Below are 7,427 nucleotides of genomic sequence, written 5' to 3'. Positions count from 1 at the left end.
ATTTTAATTTCTGTTCCTTTAGTTCCTCATTAAAGGAATAGAATGTTTGCATAAATTACTTAGTAAATAAAAAGCAACCTTACAGTGGAGAAACACGGAGACCACTGTAACCAAGTGGTCAAAGTTGACGTCACCGCTGTGGACACACGGACATCACGCACCTGCCGCTGTGATCTCCCGAGAGGGACACGGCATCACTTCTGTGGTGCTCCTGCCCACTCAAAATGCATGGCTTTAATCAGGAGGAGATATTAGACAAATCCAAACTGAGGGACGTTCTACAAATATCTCGGTTTGTCCTTTTCAAAAATGTCAGGGTCATGAAAGACAAAGAAAGACTGAGAGAACAGTTCCGGATTAAAGGGGGCTAGAGAGAGATGACAGCTAAGCGTAATGCCTGATCATGAATTGAATCCTGGACTCGATTTCTTTGTCTATAAAGGACATGGGGTGAAATTTAAGGTCCACAGGTTAGATACAGTATTATAACAATGTTAATTTTCTGATTTTGCTAACCATACTGTATGAGAATGTCTTTGTCCTTATGAAATACGTACTGAGTATTCAGGCACAAAGGCGCATCGTGTTTGGAACTTAGTCTAGATGATTCAGAAAAACAAACGTATTTGTGCACGTGTGTGGATATGTTGCATGCGTGTAACTGTGGATCCACTGAGAGGATGCTGAAGCGAGTGTGGCAGAATGTCAGTGATCGGGCCGTCTGGGTGAAGGGTAGATGGGAGTGCCTTGCGTTGTTCTTGCAACTTTCCTGTAAGTTTGAAATTATTTCAGAACAAAAAGTTTAAAAAAAGTGAGTGCTCTATTTTGCCTCTTGCATTAATGAGGATAAGCTGTTGGAGGAGCAGGAGGTAAGGGTGAGGCAGGGACGGCTTCCAGCCCTGTCGGCCGGAAGGCCTTGGCCAGACTTTTCTGGAATGCAGCTTGGCAATTTGTATTGAGAACCTCAGCAATATTTCATAACTTTTAGCCCCGCTTCAGCTCAAAGAAAATATGCAAATATGCAATGGTTTATGCACAAATATCTTATTGCAGTGTTACTTCCAAAAGTAAAAAATTGGAGACAACAAATACTTAGCAGTGAGGAGCTGGTAGAGCCCACCGTGGAGCGTGGTGTGCCCGTTGAATGATGTCTTTGAAGAGTTTTGCTTTTATGCTGTTAGCAGAGCAAGACGCTTATCTTACAATGTCCTCTGAAACACCAGAATAAAATGTGCGTGTGGTAGAATCTCAGTTACATCCAAAATATGCATTAAAAATCTGGAAGAAAATAAGCCAAAATGTTAAGAGTCTGCTCTTTGTAGCATTTCTGCCTACTTTTTAAACATTTTTCAGTAATTGCACGTGTTTTATTATCGGCAAATATTCTAAAGTTACCAAACAACAAAGTAGCAATGAAATGTTGAGTCTTCCCGTGCGCGTGAGCAGCAAGCATAGGTACAGTCCCACGGACAGCTGCTTGGACTTGGTCCTGGAGAAAGGGGTGAAGACTTTGTGGGGGAAGAAGGTGGGCTGCTGACGTCAGGGTGACAGCGTGGAGTGGGACTACTTGTGGGCCACGGTGGGCTCTACAGAGTTTCATTTAACCCCTCAGTAGATAAAGACAACTGAGTATTGGAGAGATTGAGTGATTTCCCAGAGGCCAGCACGTAACAAGAAGTGACGTTAGAATTCAAGGTGAGATTGAGTAACTCCCAGACCAGTGGGTGCTCTTAACTCCAGTCCTGACTGTCCCGGGTCATGGCAGCGGCGGGCAAGCTCAGGGTGCTGGTCCTTACCTTCCAGTCCTGACTAGCCACCTCGTTTGCTTCCTCTCTCTGCCTCGATTTCCCCAGGCTTATTAAGTATGAAGCATCCTTCTCTTTCTTCTTCTTCTCCTGGAACTCGCATCCCACAGTAGCCGAGGGAGAGAGTGAAATGTTTGCTGAAGTGCAGGAAACGTCACCGTATCACCCAGTGTCCTTCCAAAGGCGATACACCGAGCCTCCAAGCAGCAGCAGGTTCGTTGTTAGAATGGTTCTCTGACACCCCAGGACTGTAGGGAAACAGTAGGGAGAGCTGTAGGTTTGCCCTCAGGAGGCTTTCTGACGGCCTGAGTGAATAAACACAGAAATAAATTACACGAAGACACCATTCATCCCTCCCCCGAGAGCCTTGGGAAGAAATGCGTCACATACATGGCGTGGCTCTTTGGGTTCAGAGCGCGAAGGCACAGGGCGCCTCCTTAGGTCCTCACGAGGACGCCGCGAGAAAGGCATGGCAGGTGTTGTTACCTTTAGAAAGGAAACAGGCTCCGAGAAAGTAAGTTACTTGCCTTTGGTCATTGATGACCAGGCCAGTCTTCTGACGTCTGGGCCTTGTCCCTTCTGCAAATAGTGCGATGCTGGGCGGAGTTGAAGGCCCCACGTTGTCTCATCCCAGGGCAAGGGGGTGAGCTAGATCGTTTTCTAGCGCTGCTCGCTGCCTTGAAAGATGAGTTTGCCTCCAAGAGGAGGACCCTCCATGGTTATAAACTTTTCTCCTTCAGGTCGCCTCCAGCTGGTGGAAGAGATTTACACAGGGCAGAAAGTGGGTGGAGGCCCCGTTTGGCTGCTCCGTTGAGTGCTGTTCCCAAGAGCGTTGCTGCAGCCCGGCAGGCGTTCGTCCACCCTCACTAAGGACACTGCTGGAATCCAGGGGGGCTAAGAGCCAGGGACGACGTGGCCAAGCCGAGTCAGAAAGCTCATCCTAGGCTCAGAGGGACAGGGGTGCTGGTCCACTGGGGCGGCCGGGCCTCCACCTAGCAGGCGAGGCAGAGGCTCTGGAGAGGAAGCGTGCTGTGAGGCAAACCGTGGTCCAAGTGCTGACTTAGCGTCTTAGCTGTGTGACTTCCAGCAAATTCTTTAACTTCAGTGAGCCTCAGTTTCCTCCGCTGTGAAATAAAGATAGTATTAAACTGTCCTGTGGTACATGTGCAGGATTCAATGAGATGACAAGGACCAAAGGCCTGCCACTGTCAACTCTCAACAACTTTATTTCCCTCATAAATTAAATGGAAATGTCATGTTTTGGGGTTTCCATTGGGTGTTCAAGAAAGACAAGCCCATAATTCCTTTTTGAGATGTCCTAAGCTGCATTTCCGGAGACCCTCCCACTTTTTCTTCAAGCCATTCCCCCCAGACCTATACAGCGCCCCGAGGTTAAGGCACCCACTTCAGCGACGCTTGCACGTGTTTTCAAGCTAGTGGTGGCCACTCACGAGTCCCAGCCTTACCCTGAAGGTGCTCTGAGGTTGGCAGTCCTGGTATCCCAGGCACAGGTTGTACCCTTTCTCTTTGTCCCCGAGGGCCAGTGTGTGGCTGTGATCACCTGTCATCCTCCTTACTCAACAGCAGCCTCACTGTGGCTGCTGGAGATTTGGGCTGGGCTCTGCAAGTGGCCCCAGCGATGTATGTCCCATCACCCAGTCATCTGTGCCCGCAGGCCTGCAACCTCCCACCTGCCGGAAGTCACTGGGAATTAAAAACTCTCGTGAAAGCAAACAGCTGTGATTTATGATGTCAAGAGCTGTTTCCTTCCTTTTGAAGACAGTCTCCAGAGGTGGTTTGCTTGAGGTCATCTACTCTGTGGCAGATCATATTAGCTAAAAAATGACCTGAAATGTAGAAAGATTTACAAGTAGAGAAGACAGAAAGCATTTTCCCTATGAGCAGCCTCCTGTCCGATAGAGCAGGATGTCCACACCTGAGCTCCCTCCTGTCCCTGGAAGGCAGGTCTGCTCCACTCTCTTCTTTCAAACTCCCAGCCTCTCTGTGCATGACAGGGTGAGGCTCCAGAACCTGGGTTAGGGTCCCAGCCTCCCTCTGAGCATTTCCTCCCTGGGCTCTGAGCCTTATCTGAAGACTAGGAGTGATGGTAGCTGCTGGACCTTGTTGCAAGATGTCCTGAGGTCAGACAAGGCAGCAAATCAAAGCCCACGGCAAATTCTCAAGTAGACATTCCATATGTGCACATAAGTATTGATCGATTAGTGCCAATTTGATGGCGGATACTTGTGGTGCTTCTTTTTCCATTCCTGTGATACTTCACTTAGAAGAATGGGCTCCAGCTCTATCCAGGAAGTAATATTCATAGGGCTTCAGGCAGGTGGGAGGGTGGAGGAGAGGATGGGTAAATTCACACCTAATGGGTACCGTGGTGTCTGGGGCTTGGGCACACTTATAGCTCTGACTTGGGCAGTGCAAAGGCAATTTATGTGACCAAAGCATTTGTCCCCCTGTAATACTCTGAAATAAAGAAAAAAAAATAAGTATTAAAAAAAATTCTCGAGTAGACATTCCGAGTGAAGAAAGTTGTCACGACTTTTGCCAAAAAGAATACTTGACAGTGGTGTAGATGTTTTTCCCCAAGAAATGAGGCTGAAAAAAATCAAGGCTGATTCTAAGGCTGTTCAAGTACAAATAGTTTGCAAGTAGTGGAAAAAGCTATAAAATCTTAACATAGGGAGACCTCGGAAGCCATGAAAGGAGATATAAAACTGCTCCAAGAAAAACAAAAACCCTGAGCATCCCCTTTGTTTCTCAGTGACAATTTCCTGACTATTTTAAGCCACATCAGTTCTCAAGGGAGGAACGAGCAAAGCATGGATGAAGTTTCATTTCCCTGCCACTGCTGTGAAAACCCCCCTATGCTAATTTAAGGGTATAGCATTTTCTAATAAAAACAACGAGAAGTCTGTCTTTCTCCCTATTGGATTTGTCTGTCTGCCTCGCTGATTTCACAGGAATGGAGACGGCTTTGTTCAATTTCGGGCAATGTGAGCAGGGACAGTTGTAGCCCTGTTTGACTTTCATGTTAGAGGTAGGGCAGTCGTTTTCTAAAGAGCCCCGGTTTGTCTCGGTCCTATTTTGGGGCCCAGGTACATGATCCCTATTTTTAGCAGCTCTGGGGTATTGTGAATCTGAGATTTCAACCGCCAGTGAGTCAGAAGGTCTGGCCGCCTGCAGATCTGTGACTCAGACGGGCAGGAAGAGTCTGTTCGCCAGGAGATGTGGGTTTAAAGGGGAGCTTTTGTGCGAGTGAAGAAGCTGAGTGAAAACAAACGTTTAAATAGAAATCTGTTGCCCTCTGGGAAGGTTCTTCTCTCATCCCGGAAAGTTCTCAGCTCACACCCAGGATAAAGCCGCTGCCGCTGGCCTGGGAAATGGGGCCAACCCACGAGCCGTTTCCTCCAGGGCGTCCTGGGGAGGAGGCTTCTGGGTGACATGAGCCACCCCCCGGCAGACACGGTGGGAGAAAGCAGTGAATGGAGCGCGGGTGCCCGGCAGGTGAGGGCACGGGGAGATTCTACTCTCCGAAGAGCATGAAACTGGGAGAAAAGGCGGCCTCCTCTGAAGGAGCAGAGGGAACAGATTGGTGTTTTCTTGGTCAGAAATGCCGTGGGATTCATTTATCCACTCGCCGTCCAGCCAGACAGCTGACAGACGTGGGGAGCTGGCTGCGTGCCGGGGCCTTGCTGGGTACCGGGGCGGCGACGCCCACCGCGAGAGGCCTTTAGACTGGCGGGAGGGAGAGAAACAGGGAGAGAGGCAACTGCCTGAAGGTCCCTTCCAAGCCCCAGGTTTTCCGCTTCCAGGCGGTCGGGTGCTTCTGCACTCCCGATGGTCTCCAGGAGGCCCTGCTCCGGTGCAGGCGGACGAGTCCTCGGGGCGGACCACGGGATGCACAGACGCGGGCAAGCCAGGACCGCGCGAGCGCCTCTGTGCCTTGGCACTGTCCCCCAGGCCTGGCCGCCTTGGGAGCCGAGCACCCGGGGCATAGGCCCTCTCTGGTGTGGCCTGAGGGTCCCAGCAGTCATGAGCCCCCAGTACCACCGAGTGGAGATGCCTGTCTGACGCTGACATAGCGCGTTTCAGCTGCCGTTTAGATTTTCCAGTGTTCCATGAAAGCCCCTGAATCTCTTCCCTAAATAACAAAGTCCCGTTCAGTATTTGGTGAAATGTTTGGAGTGCCGTGTTCAATAGAGCCGAACTAAGCTGCTGACAAAATACTGTCTCAGCCATTTAATAATAATAGCTAACATTTGTATAGCACTCTACAGTTTAACAAAGCACTTTAAACGCACCCAGCCTCACTGGCTTGTTGCAGCAGCCCTTTGAGCTCTGAGGGCAGGGTTATCATGTGCATTTCACCCATGAAAAACGGCTGCCCAGGGGAGCCGCTAACATATCGCGGGGCCCTCGGCTGGCTGGGGAGGCCGGTGCAGGACTTTGACTCCTGAACTGGACACTCTGCCCTTGGCCAACTTTTTTGACAGCTGCGGTGACCACACCCCCTCCTCCGACCCCAGGCTTGGTGTCTGCTTTTGGTCTCTGCCCGTGCAGTGTGACACACAATGACTTTCCCAGGATTGCGTTACACTCTCAGCACTGGACCCGGCTCTGCGTGGCCTGATCCTGTCCCACTGTCCCTGCCTTCCCCTCCCGGTCACCGACATGCATTCCCTACAGCCAGGCTGGACTCCACTGGAGCATGCTATGTCAACTTAGATCCCGGGGCCATAGGGAAGGCAGGAGAGGGGCAACTCATTCTTTGATGTCTGGCCAGAGGCTAATTAATTAGCAGCAAACCCCTTCTGAATCGATAAATCAGAGACTGTAAATGAAAGAAACAGGCGTCTGGGTGGGAATAACAGCATCGCCGTGGCGTCAAGCAGGAAGCCCCACGACGGGTGCTCATGTGTAAGGAGCTGCCTGAGATAGAGTCCAAGGGGTCCCAGCGGACAGCACCATCGGCAGGTCCAGCTGTGTTGCTCAGGACGTGCGGGCATGCCAGGCACGTCCTCCAGTGGACACGCCCACCCAGGGGAAGCTGGTACAGCCAGAGCCCTGATCACCCTCCCTGCAGCCAGTGACCCTGATGGCAGTCCGCTCATCTCTGCAGCTCTCCTGGCAGATGCCAAGACTGGGTGAGGCCTGAGGTTTTGGAGTTTGGGTTGGGCAGGGGAGTTTGAAGCAGGTGACTTTGGACAGGGAGTGACAGTGTGGTGGGCCTGTGCATCCATGGCCCAGGGCTGGGGAAGCATGAGGCTGTTGGCAGCCTTGGAGGGGCACCCCGGGAAGTGGTCAAGGGCTTGCCCTGGGCCCAGGTAAATGCAGGGAACTTCCCTCCCCCAGTCCCTGTCCGCCAATGCCCCCCTAAACTGTATTACAGCGATCACTCTAAACCACCGTAACAGGTTTTATGGGCTAACTTGATTATCTTACTATGAATTACAAACTGTTTTATGTGAAAAAATACTTTTCTCCTCCCATATTAGTAATAGCATTTATTTTAATTTAAGGAATAATTTTAAAATTATAATTACACATTATAATTGCTTTATGATGGGGATACATTCTGAAAAATTTTTGTCAGGAGATTTCATCGTT

Source organism: Propithecus coquereli, unplaced genomic scaffold, assembly GCF_000956105.1.
Source record: "Propithecus coquereli isolate 6110/MARCELLA unplaced genomic scaffold, Pcoq_1.0 Scaffold269, whole genome shotgun sequence".
Lineage (NCBI taxonomy): Eukaryota > Metazoa > Chordata > Mammalia > Primates > Indriidae > Propithecus > Propithecus coquereli.
Note: the sequence above shows the minus strand (reverse complement) of the source record.